Source organism: Cupressus sempervirens, chromosome 8 (genome assembly GCF_028749045.1).
Source record: "Cupressus sempervirens isolate cs-2001-9-10 chromosome 8, ASM2874904v1, whole genome shotgun sequence".
Lineage (NCBI taxonomy): Eukaryota > Viridiplantae > Streptophyta > Pinopsida > Cupressales > Cupressaceae > Cupressus > Cupressus sempervirens.
The window spans coordinates 325,602,715-325,626,991 of NC_143125.1; the positions used below are offsets into that span (position 1 = coordinate 325,602,715).

At 40.3% G+C, this 24,277-nt stretch overlaps 1 protein-coding gene across 2 annotated transcripts in view; it reads left to right on the forward strand.

Annotated features, from left to right (window-relative positions):
- Nucleotides 1-24,277, forward strand: part of LOC149542683 (Clathrin adaptor complexes medium subunit family protein) — a 117,819-nt gene that overhangs the window by 82,099 nt on the left and 11,443 nt on the right. The window lies entirely within an intron of this gene.

A 24,277-nucleotide genomic window follows, 5' to 3' on the forward strand; every position in this document is an offset into this window, starting at 1 on the left:
AGCATGACCAGGGTTCCCCCGAGAAGATCCATCTGTATTGATCTTCAAGAACCCAGTCGAGGGGGGAGACCACATCCCATCCCGACACACCCATTGTTTTACCTGGCTCGGTCTTTTACTGGGAATGCATCCCTGACAGTGATCTCCTAGTTTTAGATTCCTCACAATAACATGGTCCCCAGGATCTATATTAACAAACATATCACACTTTGCATTGACTGTCTCCTGGAGCCTATTGAGAATCAACTTCCATAATTGGGAGCTGCCTAATTTGGAATCACAAAAGATTCTACGATTCCTTTCCAGCCAAATGTTCCAAAGAATGAAGATTGGAACAACCATCCAGGCAATCTGTAAGAAGGAAGTCTTCGCTGGAGGTCTGCCCAAGCTTTCCTAGAAATCAATAATAGAAGTAGCATGAATACAACCATGACACCAAGCCTCCCACCATCTATGCCATATCTCTCTTGAAAAAGGGCAGAGAAAAAATAAGTGGGAGACAACTCCTCATTGTGCCAACAAAGGACGCAAACCGAAGGTCCCTGAAACCGAAGGTCCCTGAAACCCTCGTTTGCGGCGATTCTCCCAAGTGAGACATTTCTTCTGAGCTAACAACCATAAGAAAAAGTTACACTTGGCCCAGGAAAACCTGCTCCAAACCTTCTTCCACCAATTCACTTCAGCCAAACCGTGTAATTTCCTGTCAAGAATAGCATAGCCTTGAGCTATTGTAAATTTACCTTTTGGACTGGGGCTCCAAGCCAAATTGTCCCTCCCATTGAGAGAGTTGCAAAACCTATCCTCCAGAACTCTAGAGAGAAGGGCCCGATCCTCATCAGAACCACCCATCGGCCACTCCTGAGAATCCTTCCAGCAAGTCATCTCAACTTGCCCCAGGTGCTTGATAGTCTTAAAATGCTCCACCTTAAGCCAGCCAACATTAGTGAAAGATTGGGAAAGGGGAAGAAGCTGGGGAAAACTGGAAAGAATGGGAGGATGGCCATCACACGAGTCTTGCCAAAACAAAGTATCTGATCCTCTGTTACAAATCCAAAAGAGCCCCTCTTTAACAAGTTGAGCTCCCTTCTTAAGAGTATCCCAAATGCAGGAGCCTTTACCCACCAAAGGAAGACGTGGTACCTCAGAGCAATCTGCACCAGGAAAGTACTTATGGGTAAGAATCTTAGCCCATTCTTGATCTTGATTGTTACACCATCGCTAGCATAATTTGGCAGCTAGGGCCGTGACAACAAGAGCCATCGAGCGAAGCCCAAGACCACCCGCATGTTTCGGCCTACACACATACTCCCACTTTACCAGGCTCCACTTCAGGGATAGGAGACTCCTAGACCAAAGGAATTGCCAAGATAAAGCATCAAAGTCCCTCACAAAATTAGAAGGGGGAACCTGAACACAACACCTGTAAATAGGAAGAGACTGCACCACAGTCTTTAGTAGAACCACTCTCCCAGCAGGAGATAACCATCTATAGGTCCAGTGACTAACCTTACTCCTGAATTTATCCAAAATCCCCTGCCAGTAATCCTTCCATTGAGCACCCAAGAACAAAGGGACCCCAAGATACAATAGGGGAAGGGAGTCAATTTGGAATCTAAGAACTCTAGCAATCCTGTTCTGAATAAGTCGAGGAGTGTTAAAGAAATAAATAGAAGACTTGTCATCATTAATTCTCTGTCCTGAGGCTTTCAAATATATATCCAAAGCTTTCTTGATATTCATTGCCTCACTGATTTTAGCCATGCCCATCAAACTGGTATCATCCACAAACCGAAGATGAGAAAACGAAGGAAGGTTGTTATTGCAGCTCCAACCTTGGATAATACCCTGCCGCACTTGAGCTTTTAAAAACCTGCGAAGACCCTCCGCCATGATAATGAACAAGTAGGGAGAAAGAGGGTCACCTTGCCGAAGTGCTCTAGATGCGCCAAACAACTCTGAAGGTTCTCCATTAATAAGAACTGAGGAGGAGGGTGATGTCACACAACTGAGAACCCATTCGACCCACTCCACAGCAAACCCAAAAGTCAAAAGAATTTTTTGCAAGAACTCCCAACTCACCCGATCATAAGCCTTAGCCATGTCAAGTTTAATGAACATAGCTTTCTCCTTTGAAGTAGCCATAGAGTGGACTGCCTCTATTGCTATCACAATTCCATCCAAAATTTGTCTTCCGTCAACAAAGCCACCCTGTTCAGTAGAGATCAAAAAACCAAGGAATGGTTTGAGCCTCTCAGCAATCAATTTGGTGATGATCTTGTAGACAACATTGCATAATGCTACAAGCCTGAATTGATCCAGCCGATTGGCCCCTTCCTTCTTAGGTATGAGAGCCAAGAAGGTTGAATTTAAAGACTTCAGCATCTGTTTATTCCTATATGATTCTTGGACCACATCTAGGAGATCATACTTTATTATCTCCTAGAATTCTTGGAAAAGCTCAATCGAAAACCCGTCTGGACCAGGGGCCTTACCTTTCTTCATATTAAACACAATTTTCTCCAACTCTGGAAGCAAGATAGGGCTTAAGAGGGTGGCATTCATCTCTGCAGAGACAAGATGAGGGATACAGTCCAAAATATCACGCTCTTCAGGCCTAGCATGAGGATCCTCCCTAGAGAAGAGATCAGAGAAATAATTGACTGCTTCCCTTGAGATGTCTTCACGAGAAAATATCTGAATTCCATCCAATAAGACAAGAGAGGAGATAGAGTTCCCATGCCTTCGTGCCTTAACAAAGTTGTGGAAAAAGGCCGTGTTCCTATCCCCCTCCCGAAGCCACTCAATACGGGATTTCTGCTTCCAGAAAATCTCCTCCCGAAGCTCCCATTCTTCCAACTCCTTAAGAGCTAGGGACTCAGCTTCACTCATCACAGAGTTCAACCCCTGGTCCCAAATCTGGTGGGTAATATTATCTAACTTGGTTTGAGTAGCAGTCTTTTGTACAGGTAGATACCCGAAGCACTATTTATTCCACCTCTTAAGCTTGTATTTCATATGTTGAAGCCTCTTACTAAAAGTATACATGGCTGTACCATGATCAGGCATTCCCTCATACCACCAATCCACCATAAGATCATGTAGAGACAAGTCTTTGAGCCACATCAACTGGAATTTGAAAGAGGGATTCTTGGTGACTCTGTATTGAGTGATGGAAAGCTTAACGAGCCAGTGATTTGATCCCCTCCAGTCAAGAATTTCAGAACTAGTGATCCACCTGTTGTCCATCCAATAATCGGAATCCAAAAATCTGTCAAGCCTTTCTGAGATAGCCTCACCACCACATCTTCGATTATTCCAAGTAAAGACACCATTAGTCGTCGTCACATCAATAAGAACCAATGAGCCAATCATATCTCTGAGCAGATTTGAGGACTGGTCCAGCCTAGCTAACCCTCCTCTTTTTTCCTCCAGGATAATAACTGCATTGAAATCACCTGCCATAATCCATGGAAGATAGGGTTCCAAGGATCAGATGAATCTAATATGGTTCCATAACTGAGATTTACCTGGAAAATTCGTAGGGGCATAAATATTGGATAAGAGGCACCTTTCTCCATTCTCAAAGCTTGTGTCAATCAAAGAAATGGATGACCGGCTGGAAATCCACCATAGTGGGGAGACTTTCCTTGGGTCCCAGAAGCAAGCCACCCCTCCAGAACTATTCAAGGCACCCACACCCTGCCAATAGCCTTGGGGCTAGATATATGCGGCAAATTAGCCAATCCATCCAACGAAAGTTTAGTTTCCTGAATAAAGATCATATCAGAAGACTGGGACTCAATTAATCTGCGAACAACCTTTTGTCTGGGGATGTTGTTCAACCCCCTTACATTCCATGATAGCACTATCATTTATGGGGGTGAGAGAAATGAGAATCAATGGGTCGCATAGACCAAGACTCAACCAAATTTTCACCCATTATCTTCACTTTCTCTTGATCAATCTTCCTGCCACTTTTTGACGGTTTATCTAAAGGTCCCTTTTTGAATGGTTTTTGGTGAATGCCTAGAACAAGGGGAGCCTTATTGCTTTTTGCAAAATCAGATGTCCCCTTAGACCTAAGGGGGTCAGTGGCCACGAAGACTGGGCCCTGCAAACCCTGTGATCCACGAAGATCCCCGATATCCTGAATTGGAGGGGGCAAATCAATATCCAACTGCTTAGCTTGTAGGTCCTCTGTAACTAGAATCTGATCCTCCCTTTGCATGTCTCCTTCCTGAATCTCATGCTGACTTTGGGCCTCAGAAGAGAGCTCGACTGGGATGCCTTCCTTCTGGACCATGTCTCCAAGAGCCTCAAACCTGTTAAAGGTGCCATCAGTCCGCCTATCCATCCAGGTTCTCTTCTTACCTTTGCCCTTATTGCGAGATTTAACTTGAGTAAATCCCTCACTATCAACAGGTCCTTTAGATACTGTGGCCTTTCCCTTGTCCTCCCTAGGGGGACTTGGATCATCCAAGGAAGGGATCTTATACCTAGGACATCTGCGAAGAAGATGTCCATATTCATGGCATATTCTGCATCTAAATGGTAGGGTCTCGTAATCCAACTGCTGAATCCAGGAAACAGATCCCATACAAATCTCCTTAGAATTTGGCAACGGGTTATTTAAATCAACTTCTACACAAATGCGAGCAAAAGAAATTACCTTTCGATCTTGAGTTTGTGTAGCCGATCCCACAGGTTTTCCAAGAAGCATCGAGATTGAGTGAAGAATATCTTCCCTCCAGAACTCCAAAGGAAGTCTTGGCAAGCGTACCCATACTAGAACCCGAGAGGGAATTTCCTCAGTAGAGTTAAAGCCCGTGTGCCATGGCTTGATGAATAGCCCCACTTGGTTAAAGAAATAAGGGCCACCTTCAAAGGTCTTATTCCTATCTGACATGCATGAGAAGATGACCATAAAGTAATTATTAGCTGCTAACAGAATTTCCATGTCTCCTTCTGGGTTCCACACCCGATGGGCCCAGGAGTCCAACATAGGCAATGAAAGACGAAGACCCAGAAATTTGCAGATAAGAGCATGATTACTCCAGTACTCAACATCCTCTGAAACTTGTTCAAGTTGAATGACCAAAATTGGTCGGACCTCGGCTTTCTGCAAGCATCCATTAATTTTTTGTAGTCGGAGCTTCCCATTGGAAGAGGATTCTCCTTCCCTCGATTGGGATTTACCATTCAAAGCCCTACTATTGGCATGCACCCCCGAAGCCAGCTCACCCATTGCCAAATCTTCACCCGAAGGACGGGGAGAGGCGACACCAAGGTCCCCCATTCACCCTGAGCTTGGATAAAGCACGTCGGCAAGGAAAAAATCGGGCAGGAGCCCCTCAACCTCGCACTACCGCGGGTTCCACCAAATACGCAACAATGATCACCAAAAACGAACTAAAACAAAACACCCATGGCCAAAACGGGTTCCTACGCGCAGAGCCACACCACACAACAGTCGGCAACAAGCCGCGAGCTACAAAGCCAAGAGGATAGACGTCGCAGCAAGAGAGAACACGGGTCGGGCTAGGGCACGCAGGCCCTAGCAGACCAGGAAGCGCCTACAGAAACTATCTTTCGAAGATTGAAATACCTCCCAAATCTTCCCCAAAGACTCTAAATCTTAAAGTCAAAACTTAAAAGTTAAACAAAGATAGTGTGCTTCTCCTAATCTTTATCCATATCAATGTCATTTCCATTGTCAGCACAAGCCTCAAAGGTTGCATCATCCAATGAATCCCAAAGGTTGCGTTGTTAGATGGATCACCACTTGGTCAGAGACGATCGAATCTGCCACCTTTGCACTTTATTTGAGACAGTTTGAGATCCATTTGATCTTTAGATGTCCCATCCCATCTACTACAAGATCAGAGGCAGGTTTCATTGCCTATTCAGAGACTGCAGATCTCTGTCGGCTTTCTTCAACTACCCTGACCAACGATGTTTAGCTCTTTACCTTTGGGAGACTTCACAGCTCTGTGACCACAATTTACAGCTCATGTTTCCTCAGAGCCAGGCCTTGAATCAGCGTATCACTGCCTTCTTCCCGCTCTTGTTAGCCTCCGAGGGCATGAAGCAACTAGTGGACACACCCACATCGGGATACACCAGATCTATTAGACTATGTCGTGGACTCATTAGGTAGTGACATTCTACTCCCTGTGCTACTTGGACTCGGTCTCGGGCCCCTAGTCTTCCTTCAGTGATGGATTTCTTTGTACTGAGAAAGGATATCTAATCCTTCTCTCGTTTGTTCATTCTTGTTTCCTCTCTTTGTTTTGTTGCTCGTTCTTTCCCAGACACCGTATGGTGCTCCTGTTGGGTTGATTTTCTTCCCTGTTGTATCTTCTAGTCCATTGGACCCTTTTGTTGGTCTTTTGTCGAACATTAATATCATTATCTTATCTTATCTTGTGCATCGTCCTCATCAACTTGGGTGGCATCATAGCGATTAATATCCCACCATAAAGTTGGAGTCCATTGATACTTTGGAATTTGATGATACCTAAGTTGTACAGCCCTGTGCACACTCGCTAACTTATTTTGTTCGTCTAGAGGTAGGCCTATTCCTCATCATGGAGTCAAGAAAGCCATATGTAGACTAGTTCCTCTTTGTAGCAGAGGAACTAGCAACTTGTGAGAGGACGTGAATAGCAAGTGGCTTCAACTCTAGTACATTTGACCCATTACGTTGCCATCATTCAATAGGGTATTTTTTATGTTCTTACTACTTTATCCATTTTCACCTTTGGTGTGTTGAACTTTGGACCATCTAGATTTGAGAAGGCAACCCAATCTTCACAAAGCATATGAGAGTGCTTAGGTGAATACATATTTTGAAGGGTCTTCATCAACCCACGTCTCACCTTGGCATCATCACAAGGAGCGGACCTTTTAGGCTAGGGCATACCATTTTTGATTTAGTGAAATGATGTAGTGGAGTGTTCATAGTGCTCCACCTCTACATGCTAATGGGCTTATTATGCTCCTCATATAAATCCAATTTATTACCCTTTAGCTAAAATGTCTTCTTTCATCTTTTGAATTATACTATCAGAACCCTTGTATCTCTCTCCAAGGCTAGAAGAGTCTCTATCACCATATCTGATGACATCTACAACAAATGAGATGGTGGAGTAAACACATTTGCAATAGTAAAAAAATTAAAATAAGAAAAGAATAAGCATTAAGATTATCAATCTCAAAGTTGATTGACAACTAGGGTACTTTGAAACATAGAAACTTTGAAATATTCAACAATAAAATTAAAATATTAAAATAAGGATTTTTTTTTTTCAATTAAATCTGAAAATCAGCAATGTCATCAAGAATATTTTGTTTGATGGCTTTTCCTTCTGCAGTGTTTGCAGTAGGCCATCTACTCCACTTAAGTTCAACACCATCACTTGTAGAGAATCATGCACCTCAATCATCCTCTCTAACAAAATGATGTAATTGGCATAGTTCCTTCTTTGAAAAATTCTTGACGAGAGTGAGTGAGATATGGTGGTCGCCAATAAACATTTGAATATTTCTAGCTTGTGTCACCACTTCCTTTACCCAATCTAATTTCCCTATGCCCTTCAATGCATGAAAACAACATGGAGTCCAAGAGATGTGCTTGCAAGCACCCTCTGCCATCAAGTTAGCCAATTTGCACAAATGTGCTGAACTAGGTATCACCTGAACAACATTTGAGGCCACAACCATCACCTCTCTCCAAATGCTAAATTGAAAGTTTGTATCCTTGCATTTACTTGGACAAATGAATGACTATGAAAATAAGAGCGAGTTGTGCTTGTGATTATGATGTTGATGAGTGGTTGATGACTAATATCAATCTACCCATCCATCACAATAGAAAAATCTGTCCTCATCCAAGTTCGTCTCACATCCTTCATCACCAAACTTAGTATATGTTTTGTCAAGGAGGGTAGTGCGTAGTTTATTATCTCTAGGGGGTGCAAAAGAGGGATCAACACTAGCTACATCTTTGATCTTTTTCTTGAAGGAGAATTGGCAAAAACGACATGGTATGGGCATTTAAAAACCAGCAATGGAAGTCTCTGTCATTTCTTGTGCATGCACATTGAACATATTTGAAATGAACCTTGGCTGCTCGCTATTTAAAGCCGGGTGTTACTTTTTTGTTTTTGTTGTTGATTGACACCGGGGACAGCCAGGGGATGTCTCAGACCTCTCCGGCCATCCGAAGGATGGTCAGCACTCCAGAACTCATCTATGCTGTTTCTGCGTCTTGGGGATATTTCCTAATTTTCTTGCCTGATTGGGGATGACTAGGAAGCATTTCTCATTGTCCCCCTATCCCCAATGTAGTACTCATTTCCAAAATGATGCTAATTGGGGTGGAAATCTGTATTTTGGTTATAAAACCTTTAAAATTCATCTTCCCTAAACTACAACACAAAAAAGGCACTATATTAAATGTAGAAACATAATCATTATTGTGATCACAAGGCTATGACTTTGGTTTTTAAATTACTGCCCCATGGGTAGATGACTCTAGGGTTAACAAACTAAAACATTGTCAAAATATACAAAGCAAATTATTCGTGTAAAGTTAAAATACCGTATTCATGGTACTTTGGATATTTCCTGGTGCATTTGTGAGAGCTTGAAACGTTATAAAATATTCATAGAATCTATGGGTTTTCCTCGGTTTTGTGTCTATTTTCAGTGCTCCCTACTGTCAATTTTTGAGAAAATAGTTGCTCTGTGTTGCTGTTGATGTGAGCTGTGAATCCAAAATAACAAAGGATGGGTAATCTTGCAAGTGCTAGGGGTGTTCAACCTTGGAAGAGCACCGCAAATCCTATGTATGGGTGTGGCAACTTACAAACAATATTGAGATGAGTAAGAGTCAAGACCTCCTTCACTTTTGGTTTTGCAAAACCAAAAGGGAGTTCCTTAAGATGCTGAGTTGTATGCTGTAAGAAGGATTAGGCAATTGCCTTGCTACAAACCATACTCAGTGCATGATGTACCTTTATACTATTTTCAGAATAACAATGTGCTGGTTTTAATATGCAAGGCTATGTACATTCACATAATAGGAAAGTCTTATTATGTATGTGTAATATATTGGTACAAACATATAATGTTGTTTATGCACTCATAGATGGAATTGTGACAAACTAACAACATGTTGATGTCAATTTTGTACCACTACATAACATATAGCAATTGAATACTTGATACGGAATATCAAACACTCAATCCCTCTCTTGAAAAGTAAATACTCATGAAGACATGAGAAAAACTCCAATGTTTCTTACACCTATGGATACTAACTTAGATATATTAATGTGATTTGCTGGTTAATCATGTAGGTGGGCTTATGTTATTCATTTGAGGATGTTGGACTTTTCATGTGATGATGACAAAATCTAACTTTGTAACATATATGAGTGCCAAATGATGTTGATGGTGATGATGGAGGGTATGTCCACCAGCAATGCTCTGATTTTCTAACTTTCTTCTTAAATGAACTCCATCTACTCAACTACTTGCTACTTTACCTCTACTCCTAGCGATTGAAAGATTAGCAAATGGATGGGGATCAAATCTGATGAAAGCTTACCAGTGGCTCTACCTCCATAGATGCAATGATTCAAGGGAAAAAGACTAGATTACCATGCAAGGCTTCCTAACTAGCCTCTAGGATGCTAGTGGCCTAGTTTATAGATCCCTATCAAACATCCACTAATATCACCATACAACTATCCATCTATTCATACTCAACAACTTTCTTGAAATGAAATCTACTTTAACAACTTCAATGAAATTTAACTCTTAACTATTGGAAGTAGAAACCATGCAATAACACCAAGTGTCCCTAATCACCATGCAAGTCACAACAATGATAAGAGAAACAATTCTGGTATTATCTTAAGCAACAATTTTCTTCAACCCTTTACAAATGAGAGCAAATGGCCTTATATAGGAGCCAAAATTACAACTAATGGTAGAGATTAAGAGGCAAAATCAACGATTCACATTGGATTCCATAAACCCTAATTAGATTTGCCACCTCATCTGCCAATGAGAAGACGCCACCTCATCAATGGACTAATGAAAAAAAGGAAAAGTGGCAACCAATAAGAAGGAATCAAAATGGTAGCCAATCAGAATCAGACACCTATCCAAGAAAAAGGAAAATTTGCCACTTGGGCTTAAATCAAATGATCTTCTAATATAATTCTACCCTTTTCTTTCATCTTCTTAGCCAAAGCAATGAACTTGGCTAGCCTGTCGTTGAATTCCTTCATGGGAGGGCAAAGTGTGTGCCTCATCTTGAGCTTAGCTGAATTCATCATGTTGCTTGCTGCTTGCAGTGTCTTTTCATGATCCTTCTCATACTCTTTCGCATATCTGATAAAGACATTGAGAGTGGCAAGGGTGCCCAAATGCTTCTTCTTGATGGCAACCTTCCCCAACTCATCCACTCTCGATCTAAACTCTGTCTCATTGACGTTCTCCTTCTTGATATCTTCAAAATCAAGTGCAACCCCAACATTGCCCCACATGGTTGAAATGGAAGTGTCAATGTCTAGGCCATGCTGTGCAATCTCATTCCGTATCTCTTCAAGCATCCTCAATCTGATGGTCAAGGCAAAAAACCAAGACTCCACCGTACTCATTCCTCCTTCATCCACCAACTTGGTTCTCTCCAAATATCTCTTCGGTAGCTTGATAAATGCCTTTAGCCTGGGAATGGCTAAGTCCTTGACTGGATGGAAATCCTTCCGCTCACCTTCAAATGTTCTGAATTTGTCTTTAATAGCCACTAATGACTTGGATGTTGAGATAAAGGAAGGAAAGAAATTTCGCCCATCTTGAATTATAGCATTGATCCAATCCTTGATTTCATGTAGTTGAGCCGATATCTCTTCTATGTTGCTCCTACTATCTTGCGGAAGGGTTGCTTGATGTTCTTTACTTTTATCAACCTCCAAATTTCTCTTCTTGCGCTTAACTACTCTTTGTTGCTGGCTATTGCCTCCACCTTTCTGTTTGAGTGACTCCGCTGGACCTCTTTCCTCCAGTTTCATCTTCTCATAAGGCGTACCCTCCGACTTTGTAATTGCCTTAACTTCTCATTGTACCATGACTCAGTGTGTAGATCAACTGTCCTTGTAACTGCCTCTAAGGAAGGATCCTAATGATCATCCCAATCCACTAGACCCAATTTTGTTCCATCCACTGTATCATAATCTTCTCTTAGCACATTTTGATCATCTTCTAGTTGATCGGGAATATCAAGGCCTCTCCATCTGATTGCCCTCATTATGTCCATTGACAATCTTGAGAAAGCTAGCCTTCTCACATGAAAGTCATCCTATGCATTGACCCAAAAATCTTCTATAGTAGGAATATGTTTGAATGTGCTTGCGTAAGATGCCTTGATAAGACCATTAGGATCGAATCCTTGTCTTGCTCTATACCATCCTAGATGCTATCGCTCTAACTCCTTTTCCACAGCTTCAAAGGCGACAGGATTGGGGCAAGTATCATTGCCTATTCCAAATGAGAAGGTAATCTCTGTCTCACCTTTAAGTTTAATCATTTTGTCATAATGCTCAAGTTGCCTAGCCAACTCCATCAAAACTATCTTGTCGGGTGGGTACCTTGGAAGTCTCTTGGAACAAACTGTACTTCCTGCTACTCTAATAAATGTAAATTGAATAAACCAACTCCCATACTTCTTAACTTTTACTTCAGCTTCCGTTGAGAGCCTTCTAGCAGGTGTCCCTTGTAATATCCTTACTGTCTTCATGGCAAAGGCGTCATAAAACATCTTATAATCTTTGGTGTTGTGCAAATGAAGCTGTGGATAACACTCATGCACCAAACATTGCCCCGACTCATTGCCAATCACTCCTAAGTCCTCAAGTCTACGATTTTCATATTGTCTCGCAATCAAAAGATAGGATCCCATGTAGAATTGTTTTTGATTTTGCACTGTACTAAGTTGCAACTCTAGATTTTCATTTATGATTCTAGCCCAATCAAATTTTCTCTTTCCATTTTCAATTTCATCAATAAAGTAGTACATCCAGTTCTCAAATTGCATACCTTGAGCCACGCCCATGATTCGGTTGAGAAGCACAATAAGATCGCCATACGTCGGTTTGAAATCTGACTTGGTAAGCTTTGATGACTTGGTGACTCCCTTCTTGCCTTTGTTTAACCAATTCTGCTTTAGATGAATGAAGTAAGCCTCCTAGTTACTCTGAAAGAACTTGGTTGTTTGATTCATAGTTACCACCGTCATGCCTCTATGCTAGGGAATATTGAATACTTCTTCAACCACTTGTTTGCTGATGTTAGCCAATACTCTCTTCCCTTCATAAAAAATGGACTTGGTCACAATATCAAATCGGGATGCACATTCCATTACCAATTTTGGACAAGGCAAGGTAGGAGGGAAAACCGCCGCGTGTACAATTCCGCTCTTGTAGATCTTCTATGCCATGGGGGATTGTCCTTCCTTCATTTGTCCTTCAATTGTATCATGTTCATTGTACTGATATTTGTATCACTTATTCGCCTCACTTTTGAGAAAGTGGTGAATTTAGGCATCATGTCTTCTTTGTCTTTTTTGGTATTCGTTTCCTTTGGATTCTTGCTTGCACTAACATCTACCATCCTAAACACTTATTTCTACTCTGAGGTCGTTCTAAATGATATGGACTACACTTATCAATCTCCAACCTTCTTTCTATTGATGAAATCTAGCTTATTTTTGCCTCTCCAAATCCTATCTCTACATTTATCAATCTCCAAACTTCTTTCCTAGGGATGGGACTACCACTTATTTCTGCCTCTTTGTTACCATAGGATGTGTTGTGAGATTTTCACACCTCCGCTCCAAAATTTTGGGGACCCCCTTTTTTTCTCGGTTGCCTTAGCAAGCTTTTCGGAGTTGTTCAAAAGTTTTCGATTTGAAAATTTTACACTCTGGACGCCTTCGGGCCAAGAGGGATGTGGTTGGATTTACTTTTTCACTCGGTGCAAAACTTGATTTTCCGAAAAATGTAATTTTATCCTTAGGCCAAATAAATTTCAAAACAACATTTTTCGATGGTTAGAATAGTATTCGGCAGGATAAATTTGCAAAATTTTGGACTTAGACGGATTTTGGAAATTTGATATAATTGTATAGACTTGAACATTTTCAAAATGACATTTATTTTTTAGATTTAATTGTTTTGGAAAATCTTGAAATTTTCGATGAAAAATAAATTTTTGATAGTGAAATTAAAAATTGGAAAATCGATTTTGAACGCTAGAAAAATGATTTATTTTGGTTAAAATTAAAATTGCGTTGCAAAATTAAAAGTGGATTAAATTGCAAAATCTCATTAAATTGGTTAAAATATTGCTTAGGAGATTTTTAAATGTTCAAAAGAAATTGGTAAATTAAAATTGAAAATCGATTTTGGCTTGCTAGAGTTGATTTTAATGATATTTTAATTGGTAAAACGTTTTTAAATGAAAATTTTGGCGTCTCCTAGGCTTTCTTGTTTTATTTTGCAATTTTTTATCACAATCGACAATTAAATAGGTTAATTTCACTTTGAGCTAAGTAAATTTAGCAATGCGTTTAAATTTGGGCCATTACTAAGGATGCTAATTTAATTTTGTTCTCCTCCAGGGCAAGTTGGCTAGCTTGGAGAGACATGAAATTGTGGTATAAGAGAGGCTCCCCTCCTCTTATCTCCTCATTCCACCTTCCTCCTCATGTGTTGGGTGATTTTTCTTGAAGAGGCAATTTCCAGCCTAGGCGATTTTCTTGTTGGAGTAGATTTTTTTCTTGCTTGGTAGCATTTTTCATTTTCCATCTTGGGCGAATTTCCACCCTAAGCGATTTGGGAGTAGATCTGAATATTTTCTCTTACTTGGGCGATTTCTCAAAGTTCTGATTTTTGCTAGAGGCTGCGAATTTCTGCCCTAGATTTGGGCAATTTTATGTGCTAAAGGAGATACATGATTTAAGGTCTGATTTTTGGCAAATATATGGGCAATTTCAAGGAGAAAATTTTGATTTTTGCTAGGGCATCATTATTTGCAAGGAGGCTTGAAATTTTTGAGATCTGATTTGAATTTGAAGAGGGGCTGGTTATTGGTAAAGACAAAATTAAGTTGCAATTCTATTCATTTTAGAGGTGAAGATTGTTAAAGGCGGATTCTATTCCTTGTTCTTGCTTGGTTTCGTTTCCCTTATATTCTTCTTGCATCCATCATCCACCACTTCATCATCCCATTGATAGGTTGAAGTTTGGAGAGATAAGTGTAGATTTCACGATAGGACACTTGGCGAGGCAGAAATAAGCTAGACCACCCTAGATTGAAGTTGGGAGATATAAGTGTAGTCCATCCTAAGGTAACAAAGAGGTAGAAATAAGTGGTAGTCCCACCACTAGGTTGAAGTTTGGAGATTGATAAGTTTAGAGATAGGACTTGCGGAGGTAGAAATAAGATAGATTCCATCAATAGAAAGAAAGTTGGTGATCGATAAGGGTAGTCCATATCATTTAGAACGAAGGGGCAGAAATAAGTGTTTAGGATGGTAGATGTTAGTGCAAGCAAGAACTGAAAGGGAACGAATATCAAAAAAGACAAGGAAGACATGATGTCTAAGACCACCTTCTTCTCGAAAGTGAGGCGAATAAGTGACACCAATATCGACACAATGAACATTCTCATTGGCCAATGGAGTGGCAACCCTAATTAGAGTTTCTAGGATCCAATTTGGATCGTTGGTTTTGCTTCTTAATTTCTACCGTTGGTTGTAATTTTGGCCTCTATATAAGGCCATTTGCTCTCATTTGTAAAGAGTCAGAGAAAATTGTTGCTAAGATAATACCAAAATTGCCTCTCTTTATCATTGTTGTGACTTGCATGGTGATTAAGAACATTTGGTGTTATTGCATGGTTTCTACTTCCAATAGTTAGAATTAGATTTCCTTTGAAGTTGTTAAAGTATAATTTATTTCAAGAAGTTGTTAAGTAAGAGTAAGAGTAGATGGGTAGTTGCATGGTGATATTAGTGGATGTTTGATAAGGATCTATAACTAGGCCACTAGCATCCTAGCGGCTTGTTGGGAAGCCTTTCATGGTAAACTAGTCTTTTCCCTTGAATCATTGCATCTAAGTAGGTAGAGTTGTCGGTAAACTTTCATCAGATTTGATCCCTGTCCATTTGCTAATCTTTCCATTCATAGGAGTAGGAGTAAATAGAAAATAGTTGAGTAGTCGGATTTCATTCTAAGAAAGTTAAGAAGGTAAAAGTCATTAGAGCATTATTGCCTCCACCATCACCACCATCAACGTCATCTGGCATTCATATCGAATCATCACCATCATCCCAAAGTCCAAGTTATCCTTGAATGAACAACGTAAGGCTGCCTACGTGATTACCAACAAATCACATTGATATCACTGAGTTAGTATCCATAGATGTAAGGAACATTGGAGTTTTCCTCATGTCTTCATGAGTATTAACTTTTCAAGAGAGGAATTGAGTGATTGATATTCCATATCAATGATTCAATTGCTATATATTATGTAGTGGTACAAAACTAACATCAATAGGATGGACTACACTTATATCTCCCAACTTCAATCCTAGGGTGGTCTAGCTTATTTTTGCCTTTCCAAGTGTCCTATCATGAAATCTACACTTATATCTCCCAACTTCAGCCTATCAATGGGAATGATGAAGTGGTGGATGAAAAGTGCAAGAAGAAGATAAGGGAAATGCACCAAACAAGAGCAAGGAATGAAATCCGCTTTTAAAACCAATCTTCACTTCTAAAAATGAATGAGAATTTTACCTTAAATCTGCCTTTACCAATAACCGGGTCTCTTCAAGTTCGGATCTGATCTCGGAAATTTCAATCCTCTTCCAAAATATGAGGCCCTACCAAAAATCAGAATTCACCAACCTTGCTAAAATTTGCTCATGCCACTGAATTTTGACCTTAAATTGCCTCTCGAATTCACCAAATAAAATTGCCAAGCTGGTAGAAGAAAATCGCAGCCCTTCGAGGAAAAATCAGACCTCAAAATTGTTGCCAATCTCGCAAAAATCAGGCATCTTCACCACAAATTTGACCTAGGGCAGAAATCACCTAACTTGCAAAAATCAGATCTGTTCCTTCAAATTCGCCCTAGAGTAGAAGTTGCCCAACCAAGGAGGAAAAAATCGCTGCCAAAGAAGGAAAAATCAGGCCCCAAAAATCACCCTCGCTGGAAATTCGTTCCCTAGAAGAAAATTGCTCCAACTTGCAAGAGGAGGTGGAAAGAATGAATGTGGAAATAAAAGGGGGGAAGCCCCTCTTATACCAAACTTTTGCCTCTTTAAGTGGGCCGGCCTGCCTGGAGGGAAAACAAAATTAAGTTAGTCCCTTAATTAATGGCCTAGATTTAAATGCAACATTAAAATTACTTAGCCCTATAGTGAAATTGGCTCATTTAATTGCCAGTTTTGATAAAAAATTGCAAAATAGAAACAAGGTATGCCTGGGAGATGTCAAAATTTTTATTTAACAATGCCTTGTTAATTAAAATATCATTAAAATCAAATTTAGCAAGCCAAAATCGATTTTCAATTCCAAATTACCAATTTCTTTTAATATTGCTAAAATCCCCTAGGCAAAATTTCAACCAAATTAATGCTATTTTGCAATTTAATCAAATTTCAATTTTGCAATACACTTACAATTTTTTAACAAAATATATCCTTTTCCTGGCAATCAAAATTCAAACACTAAATTCAATTTCATCAAAAAATTTCTTTTCACCATCAAAGTTTAAGATTTTCCAAAATGACCAAATCTAAAATTCATTTTGAAAATGCTCAGTCTTATACAATTATGTCAAATTTTCAAAAATCCATCTAAGTCCAAAATTTGCAAATTTATCTTGCTAGATATCATTTTAACCATCGAAAAAATGTTGTTGTTGAATTTTGTTTGGCCTAAGGACAAAATTACATGTTCCGGAAAAATTAAGTTTTGCACCGGGTGAAAACAAACCAAATCCCTTTTGGCCCGAAGGCATCCAAGGTGTAAAATTGTCAATTAAAAAAAAACTCTGGACAACTCCAAATTTTGCCAAGGTGACCAAACAAATTCCAAAATCTGTGAAAATTGCCAAGGCCTACCCGGAAAGGGGTCCCCAAAGTTTTGGGGCAATGGTGTGAAAACCTCACAACACAATACAACTAAAAGAAAGTGGTTGTTAATGTTTTTAATGTTGGGGTGATGAGAAATGGACTCAATAGAAGTTTGGTCTTGATTTCCAAGAAGGGCCAGATTCATGGCTTCATCCAAAACATTTAATGATTGAAATCCTAGTGGAACACCTTAATGAATGTTTCACTAAAGACAATGCTTTGTAGAACACACAAGTAAACTATGTTCTACACGTGTATTCAAAGAAAAAACTAAATATATACAATATGAAATGAGCCTCTTGTTAATCCTAGACATAGCTGAATAAAGGTATTACTATGAAGTGTTTAATGAACAAAATATCAATTCCATACTTGAAAGACATTTTTCATAGATTCCGAGTTCAATACAAATTTGGGATGCACCCAGATCTTCAAAAGACAAAAATTGCTTTCCCTATACTGAAATAAAATCCTAGCTACATGGAAGTGTTTTATTCCATTCTTCTTGAATCTGATTTTCCCATTCTTTTAAAATGAAAAATAAGGTAGTAGACCCAATGCAGCTTGTGCCATTTTGGGAATTTGTTAATCTGCATCAAATTCTTTAAAATCTGCAATCTTTGCAATTGCAGCGGTGCCCATACCTTGGCAACTATTATCATAAATATTGTATGTTAATCACTTTTTTGGGAACCATAAACATTTGGATCCACGAGAAAATCATTCTTTGACCATTTGCTAGACCTATAAACATCAATGGCATGAGAAATCTTGTGTGCGCTCTAAGGTTGGTGTGGTTTTAAAGGCTTTTCTTTGGGTTTGGTGGTGGTGGTTTCGCCCTTCACCATGGACACTATCCCTAGATCTTATAAGAAGTGTTACCCTTGACCTTTTCAAGGTGTTGCCCCAATACTCCCAAGAGGGGCACCATCCTTCAACCCCTTTGGGGGTGTTTCCCCTAACTCTCAAAGAGGAGCACTGCTTGCCTCCATTTGTTGGTATGTTTCAACTAGGTCTTGATGAGGGGCATTGCCTCGACCCTTGTGAAGATGTTGCCCCTAGATCCCCATGGGAACTGTTGTGGTTTCACAACACATCCCCATTTCTCCTAGAAATGGGGACACTCTAGTAAATTTTTTGTCTCCTAGATCGCTAGTCTGGGGCCTGGGTCATTCTAGAACTCTTCACGAGTCTGGATCAAGCCTCAGTCTCTGACTAGGCGAGTTCGGGGAGTCAGAAATTGGAAAAATTGAAAGATTCCAAGTGTTTAGTGCATAAATGCGCACTAGTGCACGTGCACACCTTCTCGAGGTGTGCAAGTGCGCTAGGTGTGCACTTATCTCCCTTCGGAGATAAGGGTCCGGGTCTATATAAACCCTGGACCCCTTCCCTCCACTCACTTGTCTCCTCATGCTCCCAAGAAACCAGACCTCTGCACCTTTCACTGTGCACTTCCATCTTACTCTTGCAACCAAAGAAACACAAACAACACAAAATGTAAGACACCAAAGGTGCTCACATGCACACCTCCTCAAGGTGCGCATGTGCACACCTTTGTTCACTAAAAAAGAGAAAAATCTAATTAAAACCTAAAAGCAACTAAGTCAAAGAAAGGTACGCACATGCACACCTATTCAAGGTGCGCATGTGTGAACCCTTTTTAAAACTAAGTTAAACATAAAGCCTAAGGAAAGGTGCATAAATGTACACCTTTTTTGTGCTTTCATTTAGCAACCTTAAGGCATATATAAGGGTTCACACATGCGCACCCCATAAAGGTGCGAATATGTGCACACTTTGTGCACAAAACACAAGAAGCAAAAAAGGGACTTGAGTCCTCCCTACATTTGCCTTGTGCATGTATGTAGTTGCCCACATCCTCACCTAGGTGCGCAGGTGTGCAATTGCGCTAAAATGATCCCAAAATGGTCATTTAGTGCACTTTACAGGTGCGCTATTGTGCATTTCAGGGCTTTGTGGGGGGGAAAATTGACTGTTTTGATTGTTTTCGAGTGTTTTGGGCTATGTGTTTTGTCAATTAGGGTTTGTTTTGGGTTAGATTTTTAGCTCTCTAGACTAATGTCTTCTTTTTGTGCAGATAAAATGGCGTCTTCATCATCCTCACTTGTAGAAAAGATTGCTTCTAAACCTGTAGTGTTCAAATATCAAGGTACGCTAAGGAAATTTTGCTTTCAAGATGGACATTCTGAAATCAGAGACACCGAGCTTGGACACATTGATTGGAATGCCTTCCTCACCATTTGCAATAAGCCAAGAGAAAGATTCGGAATGGTGTCAACACTCATCTGATCAGGGTTAGTTAATGAAACATCAAATCCTACTTCCGTGCAATCTTTAGAACTCATCATGGTGCCGAAAACTGTCACTGAAGAGAAGGTTGTCAAGAGTGTCACAGGTGAGATAGTCTTGGACCTCCGACCTCGTAACAGTGAGAAAGTCTTCCACTTGTCTAGAGCCGATTAGTATGTACACATATCTTATGAAGGAGCAGAAAGATGGTATCAAGATCATGAGAAGGAAGCCAAAGAGATAATCCAATCATCATTTTTGATTGATAGAATACCAATGGGCCGCAGAATCCGTAAGGTAGACATGACCTTGGGATACATGAAGGATGACATGGGATATGCCATTGTGCTTTTAAGCAGAGTCATGGGTCTACGAGCAGCTTGACATCTCAATATTTGGATGGTCCATTTCATAGAAACCATCTGAACGGCCAAGATACCAATTGACTGGGGCACAATGCTGAGCGATAGCCTGGATGAGCAATTCGTAACTGTTAAGGCCGACCCCAAATTCTACATGACATCATATTTGGTGTACTTATTGGCGGCCAGAACAATCGACTAACCAGGACTTTACAAAAAGGGTAGCATGCAAGATGCTAATGCATGGCCCTATGTGGTATATCCTCAGTTGGTGAAGAAGAAACTTTTGTATTAGAGCAAATAATACATGATAGTGAATGCCAGATTTATATTCACAATCATCCGATTCATAGAGGGTGATTATGCTAAACGGATATCAGCAGAGGCAACAACTAGAATCATAGAGATCGATACCTACTACATTCAGTTCAAAACATTCACATACTTCAGGGTCGTAGGCACACAAGTGAACTTAATGAAGCTCCCAAGATATCCATCAGATAGGCTCATTTTGTTGGAGATTGCCAGGCAACTCACATCTGCATATGATAGAGTGAGGAAACAACACAAGAAGACATGGGTGTGGCCAATCACCATAGGGGCTTTCAAGGTCAAGCAGAAATAAGACATCATGACCTTTGATTCAAAATGGGATCAATATCCCTTAGAAGAGTACAACTCCCCTCACCCATACTTTGATAATATCGGGATGGTGTAGCATCTGGCAGGAAAGCAATTTGTACATGAAGATGCATTGGAGGATCACTGGATGAATGCAATAGATGACAATGATATCTAAATAAGGGATTATTGTAGAATGACTATATTTGGCAGAAAAGGCCTTGAAAATGAGGATTTGTCTTAAGGTTGTCGAGAAAGACATCAATGTCTTGGATCCTTTGTACAATCGGGACAAAATCTACGACAGGCCAATCATGAATGCGGAGATTGGTAGGGATGAGAATGCGAACATCAACAATAGAGCCCATCGTATAGTCCAACTAATGAGGGAATGGATCAAGAAGCCCTTCAAACTTGATCTAGTTCCATAGGTTGTTCCTCTACAAGCCACAACATGGCCTATCAAAGGCAAAGGTGTAAAGGTCACAATACCAACTTTCCCGGCTCAATCCCTAGTGAGGCTGGAAATGGTTCATGGACATGAGTGGGAATTTGAGTATTTTGAAGCAGATAGTGGAGTGAAAAGGAAGAGAGGGGCAAAGGGTAGCAAATAAATAGCCTAGGCCCAACTGCCTCAACAATCACAGCAAGATCTTGAACAAGCGGAGCCTCAAGATGAGCAGGTAGCTCAAGTCCAAGAGACTGAGCAAGTATCTCCACCAGGACAAGAATAGGAGCTAGAGCAAGAAGAGGAAGAACAGAGGGTGCCACCAGCAGGTCAAGAGGAGGAAGCCTCCCCCTCAGTTCCTAAAAAGGCCAGGCTTGAGTCCACTATGGGAGGGACACGTAGGGGAAGATTGAAGAAAAAGAATACTCCTCCCCCATAGGTGCTTGAAACAATTCTAGAAGCTGAAGTAGAAGAAGGGAAACAAATTGAATGCCCCCTCGAGTCAGAGGACTCTCTTGGCTAGGGCCATTGAAGAGGAAAGACGAAGCTCCACTATAATGCCACCATCCATTCCAAAAGAACCTTTTCAGGTTACTACTTTAGAGGATGAGCGACAACAATGGATTGCAGACATGGAGGGTCAAGAGACAAATGTCTTTGACCTCTCGGATTTTGATTTCATGTCGGTGGGCACCAAGATGGTGGGGGAGAAAATACTGGATACTCTTACGAGTCAATCTCTAGGAGAGGATTGGAAACAATTACCAACTCTGCCTCAAGGACCTTTGGGCCTACCACCACTACCATCTCAGGATTTGTCATTTCTAGACAAAAGCTTGGCAAAGCCACTTCCTCTCGTAATAGACTTAGAAAAATAGGCAATAGAGGAAGAAGAGCCCAACAAATGCAAGCCGATGAAGTATCGAAGGAGGGGCAAATACATGAGGAACCTCAACAAACTCCTCAAGATACCGAGGTTGGGACCTTAGCCCAAGTATATATAGAGATCAAACTGGTGATCTCTCTCAACGAGAAAAGACTCCAGAGAGGACTCATAAGGGAAAGGGACCTGCAGTGCATACCCCCGCTTCAGTCAAATATATGTCTCCAATAGGTACTAGACTTGCTTGGCTGAAGAGGGAGGTCATGGTTCGACAAAAGAGGCAGCTGAATGTAACTGCTAAGGAGGGAATGGATGAGCTAGTAAAAGCCATCAAGAAGCTTGAGCCACCTACAGGTGATTTACAACCATTCACCTTCATTATGAAGAACCAAGATTAGGACTTGCTTGCACACATAGCCATCCCTCCTCCACATGCTGACACTGAAGATTTGACTTGTAAAGATTATCAAATCAAGGAGGTCCTGTTGGGAAGGCCTACGGTAGATACTGCCAAAGTATTAATTACTACGGGCGTAAAAGAGGTGTTTAAACATATGGATAGAAATGAGTCTGAACTGCTGATGCTGTGGAGACAAAATGAGCTTATGAGAGGCTACCTACATGGAATAGTGGGCCAAAAGATCTGAATCATCTAGAGATCACTCTTGCTGCGACACTAGAGAGAAAGGAGAAGGGGACTGTACAAATGGATTCATTTTTGGGAGCATGTCAGCATTGGTATGACAATTTTGAGGAAAAGGGTGTATAAATAATACAGGGCAATTTGAACCTTTTGCACTACATTTAGTCCAGCGCGGATAAACTGGTGTCCATAATGAACCAGGATTTTGGATTGATTGATGAGGTACAAACCTGGGCAAAAGACCTAAAGATAGAGAAGCGCTGCTCCTATTTTCATTGGTTTCCTACCTGATCTTTTCAATGATTTAACTCGCAGACGTGTTGTTATTGTGGTTTATGTCCGTTAGGAATTTCCCTTTCAAGTTATTTGCTTTAATCTCTCGTTACCTTATCTTTGTTATTTGCTTTGCTAACACTTGGTTAAAATAAGAATTCATATAGTTGCATTGATAAATTGCATTCATCATAAAACATAAAATACCAAACACATATCTCTCTTTTGTGGTTACTTCTCAAAACAGCAGATCAAACATCTTGTCTGAAATTGTTTGGAAGCAACAAAGGCCTCCTTGTGAACAGACACATTTATCTTCAATTGAGTGGATTCCAGTAGGTCTCAAGATTGCCCGGAACCTTGGAGTTGATCCTAGATTAGCTTTTCAAGGGAGGAGTTTGAAAGGATTCTTGGCATTGAGCATCGTGCAAAACAACAATTCAACTTGAACTTATCATATAAGAAACTCGATTACAATGAGTGGGTGGGTGGGGGTGGGGGGGGGGATTAGGATCTAATTCTTAATTGTGCTGATGGAGACATTATTGTCAAACATCTGGTCAATTGCTCTTTAAACAAGTCAATATCTACGTATGCTATGGCTAGTGGTAGTGGCCTTGTAACATATTATGGCTCAAATTTATTAAATTTAAACCAAATGTTGACTTTGATGCTCTCAATGAAGAGAAATATGAAGATTGTTGAATATTAATTGTTATTTTTATTGTGCATTCTGTAGCTAAAAAACTCACCAAAAGCAATAACTCACCAGGGCCCATGAAAAAAGACTTGGCAACTTAATTTTTTTATAAATATAATTAGAACTGCATTTTTTTGCAAAATTCAATGAGGAGATGCGTCCAATGAGTCAACAAAGGAGTACATAAAAGAAACAATCTGATTCTAGATATATTTGATTGATTTAGATGATAATTGGGTACAAAATGGCATCCTCATCTGGAATGCTGATAGTTGGTAGCCTGATAGTCTGTAGTTAAATTAGAATAGCAAATTGTTTTTGTAAAACTAAAAGAAAATGCAACGTCACTTCTATTTTACATCTTCCTCTTCACAGCTCTAGTAAAAACTAGGGTATAGGTAGAACTAGAGGGTCTAGTCGTAGGAGTACTTTGTGGCTGCACCTCCCTGGTTGACAGGATATGCTGTGACTTGACCTGCATCCTAGATGCAAATAATGCTGGCACTGGCAATGCTGATCCTGTGCTTTCCAGTCACTTTAAAGACCATATCATACAAATCATTTGGACCATCTGATATTTCTCTATCTTCCTTGTACACAACTGAAGATTATATGGCACAAGGCAAGGTCATTGGGTCATTTATGAGCTAACTAATTCCCCTTCTTTGTGTGGATGGCCTCGAAGAAGCTCCAATTGCACTTACAAATGGATTTACAAATGGATAAAATAGAAATCTTCACTCTTTGGCACTAAACTGCTTCAAATGTCCTTGTTGAAGGTTGGGAGGATGTCTTATCACTGGAGGAGCAAAATAGATTAGT